The sequence below is a fragment of the Rhinatrema bivittatum genome, chromosome 14 (assembly GCF_901001135.1).
Source record: "Rhinatrema bivittatum chromosome 14, aRhiBiv1.1, whole genome shotgun sequence".
NCBI classification, from domain to species: domain Eukaryota; kingdom Metazoa; phylum Chordata; class Amphibia; order Gymnophiona; family Rhinatrematidae; genus Rhinatrema; species Rhinatrema bivittatum.
Genome location: NC_042628.1, coordinates 57,420,984 through 57,441,897, shown reverse-complemented (window position 1 = coordinate 57,441,897; position 20,914 = coordinate 57,420,984). Strand labels below are relative to the sequence as shown.

The window sequence follows — 20,914 nt, the reverse complement described above, 5'->3', positions numbered from 1 at the left end:
ACCTGGGAAGGCTGAAGATTGCTTTTGGGAAAATTGACTATACACCCGAGGGAGGCGAGAAGAGCTAGAACTCGATCCACCGCCTGCCGGCAGCGACTCTCCAACTTGGCCCGGACGAGCCAGTTGTCCAGATAAGAGTGGACCAGGACTCCTTCTCGGCGGAGGGCAGCCGCCACCACCACCATGACTTTGGTGAAGGTGCGCGGCGCGGTGGCCAGACCGAAGGGCAACGCCCGAAACTGAAAATCCCGGTTGAGGATGTGGAAGCAAAGATACGTCTGGTGAGCGTGGCGAATCGTAATGTGGAAGTAGGCCTCTGTCAGATCGAGAGAGGCGAGGAACTCTCTGGGATGAACAGCAACTTTTGCATAGGGTGGAAGGGAAAGGCACATGCCAGAGCCCTGAGTCCCGCCAGGACCGGGTTCATATCCTTGGGCAGCGAAGCCATCAGGGTACCCGCAGGGGGCCCCTCAATCCCTAACTCCTGGAGGACAAAGAGAATGAGGGGTTCCAATTCCTCCCTCTGAAACATGCAGAGGACCTCAGGGATCATCCCCGTCCCGGGGGGGGGGGAGCGCTCCCGTCAAATCTGCGGTGGGATCCGGATCAGGAGTGACCAGAGGCGGAGGAGGATCAGGGATGGGAGGCACCCCCGGGACCACCCGCACCAGCCCCTGGAGGAGCAGGCGGCGGGGCTGGTCATGGGAGTTTCATTGGCAGGGGACCCGGGGAAGGGTCCTCCTCCTCCTGCAAGCTGGCCAAGTAACTGAGGGGAAGGGAAAACCTTCCCTGTGCAGGGAAGACAAAGAGGAGCACTGAGCCCCCAAGGCAGTCAGAGAAGGGGGGGGGGTGTGAGGGACTGGACCACCAGTTTCACCCCCCACACCGAGGAAGCAAATTAGAGCTTAGGCTATGTCAAACACAAGGGGCCAAGCCCCCCTAAGCCCCGCAAGAGCCAGGAGACAGGAGTGTCTCCTGTGAAAGAAGAGACGGGCAGAGTCCGTCAAACAAATCAACTTTTTTTTTTTTTAAACAATACTAGAAATAATTTTTTTTAAACTACTTGCTTGATCCTTAGAGAGAAAGAAAGCAACAGGAAAAAACAAAGGCTGACTAGCCGAGATCAGGGAACCGCAGGGTGAGCTGATCCATCTGCTGGAGACAGACAAATACTGAAGGGCTACAGGGTAGGCTCTGTCCTGATATAGGATACCCTTTCAGTTTTGGTCTGCCTCCATCTGCTGGACAGGAGGCTCAACCCACGGTCTGGACTGATCCGGGTACGTACAGGGAAAGGCTTGATTAAAAATCACACATTTTCACTACACGCGACCGTGCCCTCTCAATTGCTGGCCCTTCACTCTGGAACTCCCTCCCTCCAAACTTACGCCTTGAACCATGCACCATCAAATTTAAAAAGAAATTAAAAACATGGTTATTTAAACAAGCCTATCCGGATTAGCCCTCTCCCTCCCTCCTACGATGCTATACTATCTCCCTAATATACTATCCTATATTCCTTATATTAAGGAGCTCTATGTTCACCAGTTGTTAAGCTTTTATGTTCGCCTGTTAAACTACATTTCTACGCTGCTCTTGTGTTATCCCCCTCCCAATTCTTTCTCCCTGTTAATATGTACTTTCAAACCTGCTGTTCGAATGTGAACCGGTATGATGTCCCTACTAATACCGGTATATAAAAGTCTCCAAATAAATAAATAAATACATTTCTGAGGCAAGGGAATTCCAGGGTGCAGGAGCTTGATAACTGAATGTTTCTTTGACAGTATCAAGGTGAATAAGTGATGGAGACATAAATAACCCATTTGAGAAGATTGGAGCGCACAAGCAGGAAAGTAAGGAATCAAAACTTAGATATACCGGAAAGCCAGTGTGAAAGCACAAAATATTAAAGTCTTGAATCTAATGCAGTAATTAAGAGGTAACCGATGTAAGTTGTGTAAAAAACAAGACAAATCAGAGAAATTACTTACCTGATAATTTTCCTTACTGTAGACAGATGGACTCAGGACCAATGCGTTATGCTCCTCTGCCAGCAGAGGGAGACGGAGTCAGGTTTCAAATCTAACTTCATACACATACACACCTGCAGTGACCTCAGCCCTTCAGTATTCTCTTCAAAAGCCACTGTGGACATACTATTGAAAAACTTTGATCAAAAACGATTAAGAACAAACACTGAACCCCAGTAAGATAGATGCCCTGATCTAGGGACTAGATGACTGCTTACCCCTAATCTCTTGGAATCAATATTCACTTCATAGGCACAGCCATGGGCAGGATGCTAAGTCCATCTGTCTTCACTAAGGAAAACGAAAATTATCAGATAAGTAATTTCTCCATTTCTTAGCGTGTAGCGACCAGGACCAATGGGATGTACAAAGCCCGTGGTCCAATTAACACTGCCCTTGCAAAGGCTATGTCCTCTCAGGCCTGAACATCCAGGCGCTACCAACCTGGAGAAGGTGTGCAAGGAGGACCACTTCACCGCTTGGCAGATGTTGACGGAAGACAGCAGTCTAGCTTCTGCCCATGAGACCTCCTGAGCCCTAGTGGAATGAGCTTTAATCTGAAAAGGTAATGGCTTTCCTGCCTCAACATAGGCTCCCGTGACCACCTCCTTAATCCAGTGAGCTATGGTAGCCCGCGAAGCTGGTTCACCCTGCTTCCTTCCACCGTGAAGGACAAACAGGCAGTCCATCTTTCGGACCGGTTCTGAAACTTCCAGATAGCGCAGCAAAAGCTACTGATATTCAAATAACGGAGGAGACACTATTCTTCCGCATCCTTGTTCTTATCTAGGGATGGTAACGAAATGGACTGATTCAAATGAAAGTCCGAGACTACCTTGGGCAAGGAGGGGGGGGGGGGGGAACGGTACGAAGCTGTAATGTTCCTGGAGTCATCCAGAGGAATGGTTCCCGACACAAGGCCTGTAGTTCAGAGATGCGTCGTGCCGAGCATATAGCGAACAGGAACACAGTTTTCAAGGTTAATAAATGCAAGGAAAGACTGCGCAGCAGCCGAAAGGAGGGCCCTGCCAAAAACTCCAATACTAGATCAAGATTCCACAAGGGAACCAGCCATCGCAGGGGTGGCCGGAGGTGCTTCACCCCTTTCAGAAAACTGGCTATGTCCGGATGTGCTGACAGGCAGATTCCGTGCACCTCGCCCCTGAAACTAGAGAGCGCTGGACCTTCAAGGAGTTAAGAGTCAAACGTTTATTCAAGCTGTCCTGCAAAAATTCCAGAATTAGTGGGATTTTGACCGTCCAAGGGGAAATACCGCGTTCCTCACACCAGGGCCTCAAAGGTACAGAGAAGGGCAAACAAAATGATAAAGGGGGATGGAACAGCTCCCCTATGAGGAAAGGCTGAAGAGGTTAGGGCTGTTCAGCTTGGAGAAGAGACGGCTGAGGGGGGATATCATAGAGGTCTTTAAGATCATGAGAGGTCTTGAACGAGTAGATGTGACTCGGTTATTTACACTTTCGAATAATAGAAGGACTAGGGGGCATTCCATGAAGTTAGCAAGTAGCACATTTAAGACTAATCGGAGAAAATTCTTTTTCACTCAACGCACAATAAATCTCTGGAATTTGTGCCAGAGGATGTGGTTAGTGCAGTTAGTGTAGCTGGGTTCAAAAAAGGTTTGGATAAGTTCTTGGAAGAGAAGTCCATTAACTGCTATTAATCAAGTTTACTTAGGGAATAGTCACTGCTATTAATTGCATCAGTAGCATGGGATCTTCTAGGTGTTTGGGTAATTGCCAGGTTCTTGTGGCCTGGTTTGGCCTCTGTTGGAAACAGGATGCTGGGCTTGATGGACCCTTGGTCTGACCCAGCATGGCAATTTCTTATGTTCTTATACGCTAGGGATGTAGAGAACTTTCGCACACAAAGTAAGGTGGCAATTACTCCCATCGAATATCCTTGCTTCAACAGGCGAGCCCTCTCAAGGGCCAGACTATAAAACAGAATCAAGCTGGATCCTTGTGAAGGACTGGTCCTTGCTGTAGCAGGTCCTCCCACAGGCATAGAGGGGTCTCCACCAGGATTCTCCGCATGTCCGCATACCACTGACCCCTGGGCCAATCAGGAGCTATTAGTAGGACTAATCCCCTGTGGTGCTTGATTCTGCGAATGACCCTGCCCAGCAGGGGCCACGGAGGGAAGGCGTACAGCAACTCCTCTTCCGGCCAGGTCTGAACGAGAGCGTCAATTCTCAGGGAGCACTGAACTCTTCTGCGACTAAAGAATCAGGGAATCTTTGTGTTGTGAGATGTGGCCCGCAGGTTGATGGATGGGAGACCCCAGCGATCTATTACCAGCTGAAATGCTTTGGCCGACAATGCCCATTTTGCTGAATCCAGACTCTCACTGCTTAGAATGTCTGCTCTGACGTGGTCTTTTCCTGCGATGTGGGAGGCTGAGATCACCTGTAGATGTATTTCCGCCCATGCCATAAGGAGGTCTATCGCCTATGACACTTGCTGGCTTTTGGTTCCACCCTCGTGGTTGATGTAGGCTACCATTGTTGCATTGTCCGACATTATGTGGACCTCTTGACCCTGGAGTATGTGGGTGAATTGTAGATATGCCAATCTGACTGCCCAGGCTTCCAGGCGGTTTATGTTCCAGAGGATCTCTTCCTTGGTCCAATGTCCCTGGGCTGTCAGCTCCTGACAGTGAGCTCCTCAGCCCCAGAGTCTTGCATCTGTTGTGAGGACCAGCCAGTTCAGAGAGGACAGGGGTACACCCTGCCCAGATGAGCTTCCTGCAGCCACCACTGGAGCTAAGAGCATACTTCCAACGGTAAGTGGAGGCAAATCGAATAGTCTTGAGACCGTGGGTTCCAACATGACAGCAGGGAGCGCTGAAAGTGGATTCATGTGTGCCCTCACCCACGGCACTTCCAGGGTTGCGGCCATCAAACCGAGAGCTTGAAGATAGCTCATCGTACTCATCAACTGACGCACTTGGGACATCAACATCCCTATCCATGTAGTCTGAAGGAAGACCTTGCCCTGCTTGGTGTCAAATCAGTCTCCCAGATATTCCAAGGACTGGGAAGGTTTGATACTGCTTTTGTCCAGGTTTACGACTGGAGTTCCTGAAGCAAGGTGGTCACCTGGCGAGACTCTTCCACGGACTTTGCCCGGATCAACCAGTCGTCCAAGTACAGGTGCACCACGATTACCTCTTTTCTCAATGCTGCCGCTATGACCACCATAATCTTGGAAAATGTTCTGGGGGCGGTGGCCAGGCCAAAGGGCAGCGCCCGGTGACCCAGTACTACAAAGCGTAGGAAAACAATGCTCTTGATGGATTGGAATATCTAGGTAGGCCTTGGATAGATCCAGAGAGGTTAAGAACTCTCCCGATTATACGGCATTATCATGGAGCGTAGAGTTTCCATACAGAAATGAATCACTTGTAGATGTCAGTTGATGCTCCTGAGGACCAGGAAGGGGGGGGGGGGGGAAGGAACCTTCCTTCTTGGGTACGATGAAATAGACGGAATAATGTAGAGATTACTTACCTGATAATCTCGTTTTCCTTAGTGTATGCAGATGGACTCAAAACAAGTGGGTATAGTGTGCTCGTGCTAGCAGTTGGAGACGGATCTGACGTCAGCACGGGTACATATACCCCCGCAATTCTGTAATCTTCCTTGCAAAAGCTTTATGGATATGTGTGTGACTGACCGATCGATTAAATGAACAGGATTACCCTGACCAATTGATAGTAGCTGGAGACCGCCAGTGTTCTCAACCGGAAGGCGTCGACATCCGGCAGGGTGGATGCCCTATATATGAAAACATGGCTTACCGTGAGTCGGTGAATCCCCATGTATACCAGCAGCCGGGCGGGATGCTGAGTCCATCTGCATACACTAAGGAAAACGAGATTATCAGGTAAGTAATCTCTACATTTCCTAGCGTGTAGCAGATGGACTCAAAACAAGTGGGATGTAAAGCTACTCCAGGACTGGGTGGGAGGCTGCCCGAGGTCCGTTTAGGATTGCCCTCACAAATGCTGTGTCCTCCCTGCCCTGGACGTCCAGACGGTAGAATCTGGAGAAGGTATGGAGGGAGGACCACGTTGCCGCTTTACATATCTCTGCCGGCGACAGCATCCTAGTTTCTGCCCAGGAGGCCGCCTGCACTCTGGTAGAGTGAGCCTTGACCCGTAGAGGTGGTGGTTTTCCCGCTTCTACTTAGGCCGCCTTGATAACTTCTTTGATCCAGCGGGCGATGGTTGCCCGTGAGGCTGCTTCCCCTTGCTTCTTCCTGCTGTGAAGGACGAACAGGTGGTCCGTCTTTCGTACTGCTTCTGACATTTCCAGGTACCTGGACAGCAGCCTGCCGACGTCGAGATGGCGCAGTATTCGACCTTCTTCCGACTTCTTCAAACCTTCCGTGGTTGGCAAGGATATGGTTTGGTTGAGGTGGAAGTGTGAGACTACTTTGGGTAAGAAGGAAGGAACAGTGCGAAGATGGATAGCCCTTGGAGTGATTCTGAGAAACGGATCACGGCAGGACAGCGCTTGTAGCTCTGAGATGCGGCGCGCTGAGCATACGGCCAGCAGGAACACCATCTTCAAGGTTAACAAACGGAGGGACAGGCCTCGAAGGGGTCTGAAGGCGGGTCCCGCTAGAAATTCCAAAACTAGGTTGAGGTTCCACAGGGGCACTGGCCACTTCAGTGGCGGACGAATGTGTTTGACTCCTTTCAGGAAACGTGAAACGTCTGGGTGTGTAGCAATGCTGTTGCCGTCACTCCTGGGACTGTAGCAGGATAGCGCTGCCACCTGAACCTTGATGGAATTGAGGGACAGACCCTTCTGAAATCCATCTTGCAGGAAATCCAAAATGATAGGGATTTTAGCAGCATGTGGATTGGTGCTGTGAGTGTCGCACCAGGCTTCAAATACTCTCCAGATCCTTATATATGATATTTATGAGTATATGATATTAATATATTTGAAATAATCCAGTCCCTGAGTACATGTTTTATTATAATCCTGAATTACGACTAGATACTATTTATCTCTGAGTTAGCCATGTCTCTGGCTCTTCCTCCTCCCAGTTCAAGTACCCCTGTTTTATTGTAACTTTTGTTCACTTGTTCTCTCTTCGCCTATTGTTCATGTTTATGTTAATTTTTTTCACTGTTGTTTCTTGTAAACCAATATATGATTGGTATCATGAATGTCGGTATAAAAAAGCCCTAAATAAATAAATAAATAAATAAAATAAATATATGTTAGTGATGTGGAGAACGTGCGTGCTCGGAGGAATGTATCTATTACCGGCCCCGAGTATCCCCTTTTCTTCAGTCGAGCCCTCTCAATGGCCAGACCGTAAGAGAGAATTGAGCTGGATCCTCGTGGAGGATGGGACCTTGCCTCAGCAGGTCCCTGTGTAGAGGCAGGGGTAGTGGATTCCCTGCCAGCAGTCTTCTCATGTCTGCGTACCAGGGTCTTCTTGGCCAGTCCGGGGCCACTAGATGAACTAGGCCTCTGTGCCGCTGAATCTTGTGTATAATGGCGCCAAGCAGGGGCCATGGAGTAAAAGCATATAGCAGGATCCCCTGAGGCCATGGCTGTACCAGAGCGTCGATCCCGTGGGAGAGAGGATCTCGTCTGCGACTGAAGTACCTGGGTACTTGAGCATTGGACCTGTCCGCTAGTAGGTCCATGCCCGGAGTCCCCCACTGATCCACAATAATCTGGAAAGCTGTGGGCAACAGCTGCCATTCCCCCGGGTTTAGGCTTTCTCTGCTGAGGAAGTCTGCCGTAGTGTTGTCCTTCCGGGCGATGTGGACAGCGGAGATGTCCTGGAGATTCGCTCCGCCCAAGCCATCAGGGGTGTTATTTCTAAGGATACCTGTCGGCTTCTGGTTCCGCCCTGTCGGTTGATGTATGCCACCTTGGTGGCGTTGTCCGACATCACTCTGATCGCCCGTTTTCGAAGTCTGTGGGCAAATCGCAGGCAGGCTAGCCTGACTGCCCGTGCCTCTAGTCGGTTGATGTTCCACCCCGACTCTTCTTTGTTCCACCGCCCTTGGGCGGTTAGTTCTTCGCAGTGTGCTCCCCATCCGTTCAGGCTGGCATCTGTAGTGAGTAGGGTCCAGGTTGGGGAGGACATTTTTGACCCCCGGCTCGTGTGGCCGGGTTGCAACCACCACCGAAGCTGATTCCACACTCTGGCTGGTAGAGGTAGGTGTATGGAGTAGTTCTGTGATCGTGGGCTCCACCGAGATAGGAGGGCGCTTTGTAATGGTCTCATATGAGCCCGCGCCCATGGTACCACCTCCAGAGTGGATGCCACGAGGCCAAGGACCTGTAGGTAATCCCAAGCTGTGGGCTGGGTGGCGCTCAGCAGGGCCTGCAGACGATTCCGGAGTTTTGATCTCCTCTTGGAGGTCAGGCTGACCTTGTCTTCCTGGGTGTCAAATCGGACTCCTAGGTATTCCAGCGACTGGGAAGGCTGTAGGGAACTCTTGTTTGTGTTGACTACCCATCCTAGGCTTTCCAGAAGAGATATAACTCTGTTGGTTGCCTGGTGGCTCTCCTCCGGTGATTTTGCCCTGATCAGCCAATCGTCCAGGTAGGGATGGACGAGAATTCCTTCCTTCCTGAGTGACGCCGCCACTACTACTATGACCTTGGTAAAGGTCCGCGGCGCGGTGGCTAACCCGAAGGGTAAAGCTCGTAACTGGTAGTCTTGGCCCAGGACTTTGAAGCGTAGGTAGCGCTGGTGATCCCGATGGATTGGGATATGCAAGTAGGCTTCTGACAGGTCCAGGGATGTGAGAAACTCCCCTGGCTGTATTGCACATTTGACTGACCGCAGAGTTTCCATGCGAAAGCTGGGGACCCGTAGGTGTCAGTTGACTGACTTGAGGTCCAGGACGGGCCTGAAAGTGCCCTCTTTCTTGGGTACTATGAAATAAATGGAATAATGCCCAGAATTTATCTCCCATGCAGGCACTGGGATTATGGCTTTTAGGGACAGGAGCCTCCACAAGGTAACTTCCAGTGTCGCCCTCTTGAGGGGTGGACAAGGAGATTCCACAAACTTGTCCGGTGGGAGCCGAAGAAAGTCCAGGTAGTACCTTTCTCGGATGATGGCGAGGACCCACTGGTCTGAGGTGATCTCGACCCACCTGCGGTAGAAGAGGGTTAGCCTGCCCCCTATGGCTTCTACTCTCAGATGGGTCGGCTGATTCTCATTGTGGGGTGCGGCCGGGACCCGAACCCGAGCCGGTTCTCCTCTTGTTGTGCTTAGGCCGAAAGGACTGGTTCCTGGCCTGAGACCGAGGTGCTTGGTAGCGAGCCCTGTAAGGGTTGAAGCGCTGAGAGTTTCTACCTCTGGATGGCCTAGGAAAAGAACACTGGCTCCTCCTCGACCTGTCTTCTGGTAGACGGGGTAATGGAGAGGCGCCCCATCTATTAGCCAGTTTCTCGAGATCGCTGCCGAACAGGAGGGATCCCTTAAAGGGCATTCTTGTGAGGCGTGTCTTGGAGGAAGAGTCGGCCGCCCAATTACGTAGCCAGAGCTGTCTCCTGACTGCCACTGAGGATGACACTCCCTTGGTTGCCGTACGGACTAGGTTGGAGGCTGCGTCAGTGAGGAACGAGAGAGCTGATTCCATTTCTTCTCCCGGGGTGTTGTTCCTAGCTTGTGATAAACAGGAACGCGTCACCACGGTACAGCAGGTCGCAATTCGTAGGGACAAGGCTGCCACCTCAAAGGCTTGTTTCAGAATGGCGTCCATGCACCGGTCATGTGCATCCTTGAGGGCCGCTCCCCCCTCCACCTGAATGGTGGTGCGCTTCACAATTGCGCTATGGCGTCTACCTTGGGGCATGCCAGCAGCTCCTTGGTCGCCGGGTCCAGAGGGTACATGCCTGACAAGGCCCGACCCCTTTGAATGAGCCTCCGGCGCATTCCATTCCAGATCGATTAGCTGCTGTGCTGCTTGTAGGAGGGGAAAATGGTGAGCCATTTGGCGCAGGCCCTTTAGCAGGGGGTTCAATTCTAGGTTCCCCTGGGGTGTCCTGGCCCGGGATAGCCAGTTCTGACAGGCATTGAGAGACCAGGCCTGGGAGATCCTCTTTCCGAAAGAAGCGTCTCATGGTCCGATATGGTTCTATCCCCGAGGGAAGTTCTCCCTCCTCGGGGGGCTCGTCATCTTCCTCAGAGCAATCTGAATCCCCATAAGTGGGGCTTCCGGGTGGCGAGTGGCCGTGCCTAGGTCTTGAGGGTCCAGGGGCCGGATCATCTGGTACGTAAGGACCCATTCGGGGATCAGACTGCATCTTGACAAAGGCGTGAATCCCCTTGAATAATTCCACCCAGGAGAGCGAAGCAGGATCTGGCCTTAGGGGCACCAGGTCTCTCGGGTTCCCTGGCTGCTCACCGCGGCCTGCTAAGTCTGGGGTGTTCCCTGAGGAACTGGCAAGTATGCTGGGCTGGGACTGGTCCTGGCCTGGAACTCCCAGGGCCTCCTCACATTGGGTACATAGGGAGTCTGCATCCTTGCTCAGTGTGGCTCTGAGGTTGCATGCTGAGCAGAGGCTTAGAGCTCTTATGCCTGTTTCTGGAGGTGCCGGCTCTGCGGACGCATGGGCTCTCTTACGCTCCATCTCGTCTGTTATCTCCTCCCAGCTGGAGTATGCGCCTTGTAATATGCGCGAAAGCTGTGCGCCTACTAATATGCGCTTATCCACGTGTGCCTGTCCACTTGCGCCAATCAACGTGCGCCTAGGAACGTGCGCTTATCAGCGTGTGCTTATCAATGGGTGCCTATGAACGTGCACCTAACAATGGGCGCTTATCAACGTGCATCTATGGACGTGCGCCTATGAACGTGTGCTTATCAGCGGGCGCCTATGAACGTGCGCCAATGGACGTGCGCTTATCATCGGTAGCCTATGAACGGGCGCCTATCAACGGTAGCCTATGAACGGGCGCCTATCAACGGTAGCCTATGAACGGGTGCCTATCAGCGTGCGCTTAGCATGGGCGCCTATCAGCGTGCCTTAGCGACGGGCGCCTATCAGCGTGCGCTTAGCGACGTGCGCCTATCAGCGTGCGCTTAGCAACGTGCGCCTATCAACATGAATCAAGGTAACTTCAATGTAAGTATTTTCGGGCGCCTAACATATACGCCCGTCGCCTATGCATGCAGTCTGGCCTGAGCGCTAAAGCGAGGCGACAAACCAGGGCAGATGGCGTCGGCGAGCAGGCAGGCAAAATGGCGACCTCCTTGGCGGGCTGCCACGTAGACAGACCCCGCTAATCCTCGCTTCCTCGGAGACCAGCAAGTAAAGATGTACGCCTTACCTTGTCTTCGGCGCTTCCCGGCTGCAACCCGGGTGGTCTCCGGCTGCGGGGGGAGAGGGTGATTACCGTCACCGCCGCGCTCGAGGAAGTGCACCCGCTGCCTCTAGGCCGCGCCCGAACTCGTCTCGCTCGGGGGCCAAGTCCTCACCGGGACCGAGGCTGCCTCTATGCCGCGCCCGAGCCCTTCTCACTTGAGGGCTAGGTCCCTGCCGCGAGTCAGCCACCGGACCGAGGCTCTTACCTCCGAGGGACCACGGAAATCACCTCGGGAAACTCAACTGGGGGAGGGACCGAATGGTATCACCGCAGGAGTGCGGGGCTCGTCTTCAGGTAGGCTTCTTCTATGAATTTAGTCGTTAGAATTAGGAAAAACGCTCAGCGAGCGTGAGGTAGCTCCAAACTGCTTTGGAGACGGAAATTACTGAATTGCTGCACTTCCTGCAGGGGTATATGTACCCGTGCTGACGTCAGATCCGTCTCCAACTGCTAGCACGAGCACACTATACCCACTTGTTCTGAGTCCATCTGCTACACGCTAGGAAATGCTGCGTATTTTCCTGGGTCGCAGGTACTGGGATTATAGCCCTCATCCTGAGAAGCCTTAACAGGGTAGTCTCCACTGCCTGCTTCTTGTGCTGGGAGTGGCAAGGAGATATCATGAATATGTCCCAAGGAGTGCTGCGAAATTCCAGCGCAAAGCCTTCTCATATGACCTCCAGTACCCATTTGTCCGACGTGATCTCGACCAACCGTTGGTAGAAGAGGGACAGTCGACCCCTATCTCCTCATTCCGAGGGTGGGTCAGCAAAATTTCATTGGAGGGTTCAGGACGAACCTGAATCTGAGTCTGCCCCTCTCTTGAGCTATTGACTCCAAAAGAACTCAGACCTCTCAAAGGACCGAGACCTCTGGAATGTCGAGTTTCTGTAGGGGCAAAAGCATTGGAAGTCCTTGGGTCGACCCCTCAAAGGTGAGGGGTGCTGTAACTGTTTTCTTTTATCTTCTGGTAGCCGGGAAACTGGAGATTTGCCCCATTTACTGGCCAGCTTTTCCAATTTGCTTCCGAAGAGAAGTGATCCTTTAAAGAGCATCTTTGTGAGATTTGCCTTGGAAGTTGCGTTTGCTGACCAATTTCACAGCCATAGCTGTCTTCTAGCCGCCATCACTGAGGCCACTCCTCTGGCCGAGACATGGACTAGGTCTGAGCCTGCATCAGCTAAAAATGCGGCAGCGGGTTCCATAACTGCTCTGAAATTTGCCCCCAAGTCATCTACCTCCCAAGAGAAGAGCAGGCATGAACGAGCTACCAGGGCACAAGAAGAAGCAATCTGTAAGGTCATAGCTATTGTGTCAAAGGTCTGTTTAAGGATGGACTCCATCTGTCTATCGTGCGCATCCTTTAAGGCTGATCCTCCCTCCACTGGGATAGTTGTTCGCTTAGAGACAGCACAGACCAGCGCATCCATTTTAGGGAAACGCAAACTTTCTCTTGCTGCCGGATCCAATGGGTATAGAGCTTCTAACACTCGTCCACCTTTAAAACTTGCTTCTGGGGTGTCCCATTCCAGGTCAATCAACTCCTGGATGGCTTCCAGCACTGGAAAGTAGCAAGAGGATTTCCGTAGGGAAATCAGAATGGGATTCTTCTTTGGCTCTGTCAGAAAGTCCGCCCCAGGAACTCCTAGCATCTTCAGGGTCTGGGAGATCAGGGCCAGCAATTCATCTCTATGGAAAAACCGTAACATGGTTCAATACAATTTCCCCATCTTCCAAGGAATCTGTATCCTCTTCATCCGTGCCATCCGGGTCCCTGCCAGGGACACCCTTGGTGAGGTGAAGTATGCCTCGAGGTCTGCTGATAGGACTGGGAGAGGGAGGGTTTACTGGCTGAGGTTCCGTCCGGACAGGGGCAAGAGAAGTAGTAGACTGTGCCTGTACGAAGGCTTTGAAAAAATTCAACCCAAGAGAAGGCAGCCGGGTACATGCCTAGCCCAGGAAGTACTAGGTTAGGTGCCGCTGAATTTCCCTCTCCCATGGATGGGTATTCAGATCAGGAGTATTTACTGTGAAGACTTCAAAGGGGCGAGGGATAAACACTGTGGATCCATAAAGTCTACAGGATGTGAATGAAGAGTGGGTGGCTCGCGGGAATGACGGCTACTACCTGGAGATAATACCTTTATTCAATAAACATACACTCAGTTAATGCGACTCCAACATTGCTCTAAGCTTCAACGGCAAGAGGAAATGTGGAAAAAAGCATTTGCATTCACAAAAAAGCAGGGAGTAGCTTGCTTGTTATGGCGGTTACTACCCCAAACCAAATAAGCCTGATACTTCACTTTCAATGCATATCCAGCATAGCTCTCTGCTTCAACGGCAGTGGAGAAAGACTGATACTTCACGCATATCCAGCATAGCTCTCTGCTTCAATGGCAAGGGGAATGAAGAAAAGTGGATCTATATACAGACAACAACCAACAAGGACTGAATTACATAGTCTGGGTAAACAAATAAGCATGGGTGTAGCTTGCTTATTGCGGCGGTTACTACCCCTAACTAATTAAGCTAGATATTTCACTTAGATGCAGTTCCAACACTGCTCTGTACATTAATGGTGGGGTGGAAGGGAAATAGAACCAAAAGGTTACTAAGAGCCAAGAGAAACAGATAAGTATGAGAAAAAAAAAGTGCAAAACTTGCTGGGCAGACTGGATGGGGCCGTTTGGTCTTCTGCCATCATTCTATGTTTCTATGTAAGGCTGTGGCTAACCCAACCTCTCGATGGGAGGAGCTGGGCTTAGAAAAATCCAGGGAGGCCAACTCTCACTCATGGTGCTGACATTAGCAAGAATCCAGATCAGACTGTGACAGCCCTAATATGACAAGCAGCGCAGAGAGAAAAGCGCTAATGTTTCTCTGCTGCTGGAGCCATTGGCAATGGTAACTGCGTGTTCAGTCAGCTCAAGCTTAAAATTTTATGCGCGGGGGAGTGGAGAGCGGGACCTGCGTGGTTGGAGGACCTCAAGACCCACTGTTACCTCTTTGAGCTGAGAGAGAGAGAGAGATCCTGTTTCTGGTTGAGGGAGAGGCCTGGCACCGGAGACGGCCCCCGTGTGACATCATCAGCAGGAGCCCCAGGACACCTTAAAAGTAAAGGCCCTGCGGCGCGCAGCCCGCAGCCACGTGCCAAAGGGGCGCACCCCTGGGTAAAAAAATGGGAAGGAAAAGAAAATCAAAGACTTGCACCTCTTCCTCGGTTCCCTCCTCGTCAATGAAACATGGACCAATGGACGCTCACATAATACATGTGGGTGAGTCCTGTTCAAGGGACTGTATGGAAGGAAACTCCCTCTTCGGGGTATCCTTAAGTCCCAGGTCCACACAACCCTCCTCACAACCTGCTATAGAACAACTTATTAGTAAGTCTGATGTAGTAAATGTTCCTATAAATTCTCCTCCCTTAACAATCCCAACTCCTTTGAGAAATGGGAATGCTGGAGAGGGGAATATTCAGATGAGACATATTTATGGGGGAACTGGGAACAGAGTAATCTTATGGTTCCCTGCCCTTCGATAATTCCTGAATTAAGGGATGAAGTGGAGGGGAGTATTGTAGAACCAGAGAACGTTACATTATTAGATGTTTGGAGATTGATCGCTAAAATTGATAATAAGCTGACCAGGTCAGTATCTCAGATACATACCTTCTCAGAGGAAACTAGAGCTAAGTTTGAGGATCAAGATGTTATGATTAAAAATGTAGAGCTTTCTGTTACCATGTTGAACTCGCAAGTAAATATATTACAGGCTACTGGCACATCATTTATTAAGGATAATCTGATTCTTCACAATCAGAATCTTTGGAAAATGAAATAAGATCGTTTAATTTAAGACTATTGAACTTTCCTATATATAGATTGCTTTCACCTAGTGAACTTTTTAAGAAGTATGCTAGTGAACTTACTTACTTACTAGTATTACTTACCAAAAAAGAGAATGATCCATGAGCAGGAAGGGGGTATAGATATTTTGGAAAGTCCTGGGGTCTCCATCTTTTTGGAGGACTCCATAGACAACATCCGAACTAGAGCTACTTTGCTAGTTTCTTTTTCTTACAGCAGGATAAAGATTTGTTCTTTTTGAAATATTTTCAAAGTAAAGAATTAGTATTTTGTGGACAAAAGATACAAGTCTTTCCAAATGTTTCATGTGCAATTCAAGCATGTAGAAACATTTTCTTTCTTTCAAACAATCAGCTCTAGATTTGGGTGCTAGTTTTTCCCCTCAAATTTCCTTGTAAGTGTTTGATAACATATCAAAATAATACATTTGTTTTCCTAGATCCTTTTGCAACTGGATCGTTTTCTAAGGGATAAGTCTCAAAAGTAGCCTGTTATTTAAAGATATGTAGGGGTAGAAAGGTTGTATTGGAGAAATTACTTACCTGATAATTTCGTTTTCCTTAGTGTAGACAGATGGACTCAGGACCAATGGGTATAGTGTACTCCTGCTAACAGTTGGAGACAGATCAGATTTCAATCTGATGTCAGCCCCTAGTACATATACCCCTGCAGGAAGTGCAGCTCTTCAGTATTCTCCTCGAAAAGCAATGTGGATATATGTGTGACTGATTGATTAACTTATTAATTTGATTAACTTGGATAACTTCATAACTTGGTTAAACGTTAAACTTGATTAACTTGATTAACTTGAACTGGTTGATTGACTATAGCTGGAGACCGCCAGTGTACTCAACCGGAAAGCATCGACACCCGGCAGGGTGGATGCCCTAGGTAAAAGAAAAACATGGCTTACTCTTGAATCATTTGAAAGACCATGCATGACGGCAGCCAAGGGGGGGATGCTGGGTCCATTTGTCTACACTAAGGAAAACAAAATTATCAGGTAAGTAATTTCTCCATTTCCTAGCGTGTAGCAGAAGGACTCAGGACCAATGGGATGTATAAAAGCTACTCCCGAACCGGGTGGGAGGCTGTCCGTGACCCACTTAGTATTGCCCTTGCAAATGCCGTGTCCTCCCGAGCCTGAATGTCCAGACGGTAGAATCTGGGGAAGGTATGGATGGAAGGACCATGTGCCGCTTCTGCAGATGTCGGCAGGTGACACAGCATTCTAGTTTCTGCCCAGGATACTGCCTGGGCTCTGGGTAGAATGGGCCTTGACCTATAGAGGTGGTGGCTTGTCAGCTTCTACGTAGGCCGCCTTGATGACTTCCTTGATCCAGCGGGCGATGGTTGCCCGTGAGGGCCGCTTCCCCTTGTCTCTTTCCGCTGTGAAGGACGAAAAGGTGGTCCGTTTTTCGTACGGGTTCGGACATTTCCAGGTATCTGGATAGGAGTCTGCCGAGGTCGAGGTGGCGGAGACTACGGACTTCTTCCGAATTCTTCAAGCCATCCGTCGTTGGTAGCGAGATGGTCTGGTTAAGATGGAAGTGTGAGACCACTTTGGGGAGGGAAGGAGGGAACCGTGCGTAGTTGGATGAACCCCGGGGTGAGCCTGAGAAACGGCTCACGGCAGGACAGTGCTTGTAGTTCCGAGATGCGGCGGGCTGAACACACCGCCAGCGAAAACACCGTCTTTAAGGTTAACAGGCGGAGGGACAGGCCTCGGAGTGGTCTGAAGGCAGTTCCCACTAGGAAGTCCAAAACGAGATTGAGATTCCACAGAGGTACCGGCCACTTTAGTGGTGGGCAAATGTGTTTGACTCCTTTCAGGAAGCGTGACACGTCCGGGTGAGAGGCTATGCTGTCGCCCTTGGAGCCATAGCAGGACAATGCGGCCACCTGTACCTTGATGGAGTTGAGGGACAGACCCTTCTGTAGTCCGTTCTGTAAGAATTCCAGGATCACGGGAACTGTATATGAGCGTGGCTTGATGTTTGGTCTTCGCACCAGGCTTCAAATACTCTCCAGATCCTTATGTACGTTAGTGATGTGGAGAACTTGCGTGCTCGGAGGAGGGTGTCGATTACCGCCCCTGAGTATCCGATCTTTCTCAGGCGAGCCCTCTCAATGGCCAGACCGTAAGAGAGAATTGAGCTGGGTCCTCGTGGAGGATTGGATCTTGTTGTAGCAGGTCCCTGTGTGGGGGCAGAGGTAGGAGGTTCCCTGCCAGCAGTCTTCTCATGTCTGTGTACCAGGGTCTTCTTGGCCAATCCGGAGCCACAAGAAGAACTAGTCCCTTGTGTAGGTGTATCTTGTGAATGATTGCGCCCAGTAGGGGCCACGGCGGGAAGGCGTATAGTAGAGTCCCCGGGGGCCAGGGCTGTACCAGGGCATCGATCCCTTTGGCCTGCGGCTGAAGTATCTGGATACTTGGGCGTTGGATCTGTTTGCCAGAAGGTCCATGTCCGGTGTCCCCCACCGATCCACTATCATCTTGAAGGCTGCGGACGACAGCCTCCATTCTCCTGGGTCTAGACTTTCCCTGCTGAGGAAGTCTGCCCTGATGTTGTCTTTCCCGGCGATGTGAACGGCGGAGATCTCCTGTAGGTTTGCTTCTGCCCACGCCATCAGGGGGTCTATTTCTAGGGACACCTGTTGGCTTCTGGTTCCCCCCTGCCGGATGATGTAGGCCACTGTCGTGGCGTTGTCCGACATTACTCTGACCGCTTTGTTTCGAAGTCTGTGGACGAACCGCAGGCAGGCTAGTCTGACTGCTCGCGCTTCTAGGCCGTTGATGTTCCATCCCGCCTCTTCTGCGTTCCACTGCCCTTGGCGGTTAGCTCCTCGCAGTGTGCTCCCCATCCTCGTAGACTGGCATCAGTAGTGAGTAGAGTCCAAGTTGGGGAGGATAGTTTTGATCCCCGGCTCATGTGGCTGGCCTGCAGCCACCACCGTAGCTGGGTCCTAACTCTGCCCAGGAGTGATAGACGTATGGTGTAGTTCTGGGACCATGGGCTCCACCGTGATAGGAGTGAGCGCTGTAGGGGGCATCATGAGGGCTCGCGCCCATGGCACCACTTCCAGCGTGGATGCCATCAGCCCGAGGACATGCTGTGGGACGAGGATCGTTCAAGCAAGGTTTGCAGCCGGTTCCACAATTTTGATCTCTTTGTGGGGGTCAGGCTGACCTTGTCCTCTTTGGTGTCGAATCGGACTCCTAGGTATTCCAGCGACTGTGAGGGCTGTAGGGAACTTTTGTTTGTGTTGACTACCCATCCTAGGCTTTCCAGTAGAGTTATGACTCTGCTGGTTGCTTGGTGGCTTTCCTCCGGTGACTTTGCTCTGATCAGCCAATTGTCCAGGTAAGGGTGAACGAGGACTGCTTCCTTCCTCAGTGTTGCCGCCACCTCCACTATTACCTTGGTGAACGTCCGGGGTGCTGTGGCTAACCTGAAGGGTAGTGCCCAGAACTGGTAGTGACCGTTCAGGACTTTGAAGCGTAGGTAGCGCTGCTGTTCCTGATGAATGGGGATGTGCAGGTAGGCCTCCGAAAGATCCAGGGATGTGAGAAACTCTCCTGGTTGTATCGCCCTTATAACGGATCGTAGGGTTTCCATGCGGAAGCAAGGGATCCTGAGGTGGCGGTTAACCGACTTGAGATCCAGGATGGGCCTGAATGTTCCCTCTTTCTTGGGAACGATAAAATAAATGGAATAATGGCCAGTATTTATTTCCTGTGGAGGTACTGGGGTTATGGCCTCGAGGGCCAGTAGCCTGGACAGTGTAGCTTCTACTGCCGCCCTCTTGGAGGGGTCGTGGCAGGGGGACTCCACGTACTTGTCCGGAGGGATTCGTAGGAAATCCAGGTAGTACCCCTTCCGAATGATGGCTAGGACCCACTTGTCCGAGGTTATTTCGACCCATCTGTGGTAGAATAGGGCCAGTCTGCCCCCTATGGCTTTTTCCCTTGGATAGGTCGGCTGAATCTCATTGTGGGGTGCGGCTGGGGCCCGTACCCGAGCTGGCTCCCCTCTTGTTGTGCTTAGTCCGAAAGGACTGGTTCCTGCCCGTAGGGCGGGGTGCTTGATAGTTGTTCCTGTAAGGATTGAAGCGCTGCAAACTTCTGCCCCTGGAGGATCTGGGGAAGGGACGCTGGTTTCTCTTCGTCTTATCTTCCGGCAGTCGCGACAGTGGGGACTCGCCCCACTTGTCGCCCAGTTTCTCTAGTTCGCTGCCGAACAGGAGGGATCCTTTGAAGGGCATCCTTGTGAACCGCATTTTGGAAGATGCGTCGGCTGACCAGCTTCGGAGCCAGAGTTGCCTCCTGGCAGCCACCGCAGATGACACTCCTCTGGCCGCTGTGCACACTAGGTCGAAGGCAGCGTCCGCTAGGAATGATACTGCTGGTTCCATGTCTTCTCCTGGGGTGTTGTTCCTGGTTTGTGATAGGCAGGCCCGTGTCACCACAGTGCAGCAGGCCGCAATTTGTAGAGACACAGCGGCAACGTCAACTGACTGTTTGAGGATGGACACCAGACGTCGGTCATGTGCATCCTTTAGCGCAGCTCCTCCCTCCACTGGGATAGTGGTACGCTTAGAGACCGCACAGACCATGGCATCCACTCTTGGGCATGCAAGAAGATCTTTGGTTGCTGGGTCCAGGGGATACAGGGCTGCCAAGGCTCGTCCCCCTTTGAATGCGGACTCCGGAGCATTCCATTCCAGGTCAATCAGCTGTTGTGCTGCTTGTAACAGAGGGTAATGGCGAGAAGTCTGTCGAAGACCCTCCAGCAGGGGGTTCGGTTTAGGTTCCCCTGAAGTACCTGGGCCTGGGATAGCAAGCTCCGTCAGACATTGATTGACCAGGTCCGGGAGCTCGTCCTTTGTGAAGAAGCGTCTCATGGTTCGGTGAGGCTCTGTCCTCGAGGGGAGCTCCCCCTCTTCTAGGGGTTTGGCTTCCTCCTCAGAGATGTCAGAGTCCCCATAGGTGGGGCTTCTGGGTAATGGGAGCCTGTGCCTAGGTCTTGAAGAGCCTGGAGTATGTGGGTCCTCCGGTGGAGCATGTGGCTGGTCAGCCAGAGGTTCAGTTTGCATTTGAACAAAGGCGTGAATCTCCTTGAAGAACTCCACCCATGATATGGACGCTGGATCAAAGCCGAGGGGCGCTGGTTCCTTGCGGGTCCCCATCTGTGTGTGTGTGGGGGGGGGGGGCCCTGGCTAGGTCCGGGGTGCCCCCTGAGGAGCTAGAACTCAGCCCTGGGTGGGACTGGTCCTGGCCCTGAGGTGTCGGCCTCCTCGCTTTGTGCGGCTCTGATGTGGCATGCTGGGCAGAGGCCTTGCGCTTTAATTTCTGTTCCTAGGGGTGCCATGGCTGTCGGCGCGTAAATCTTATGCGCGCTCCGGTGCGCTTAAAATGAGCGTGTAAGTTGGGCGCGTGGCTGTGCCATAGATATGTGCTCGGCTCTGTGCGTGCAAGTTATGCGCGCGTAAGTCTATGCGCACAAGTGCTTTGTGCGCCTGACTCGGAGATGTGTGCTCGGAGGCGAACGGCGCGGTGAGTAGGCCAAGATGGCGACGGTAAGCACGTGGGCAATATGGCGACCCCCTCGGAGAGTCTCCACGTGGGCAG

At 51.5% G+C, this 20,914-nt stretch overlaps 1 protein-coding gene across 6 annotated transcripts in view; it reads right to left on the bottom strand.

Annotated features, from left to right (window-relative positions):
* The window catches only part of XRCC1 (X-ray repair cross complementing 1), a 339,102-nt gene that overhangs the window by 77,852 nt on the left and 240,336 nt on the right, over positions 1-20,914 (bottom strand). The window lies entirely within an intron of this gene.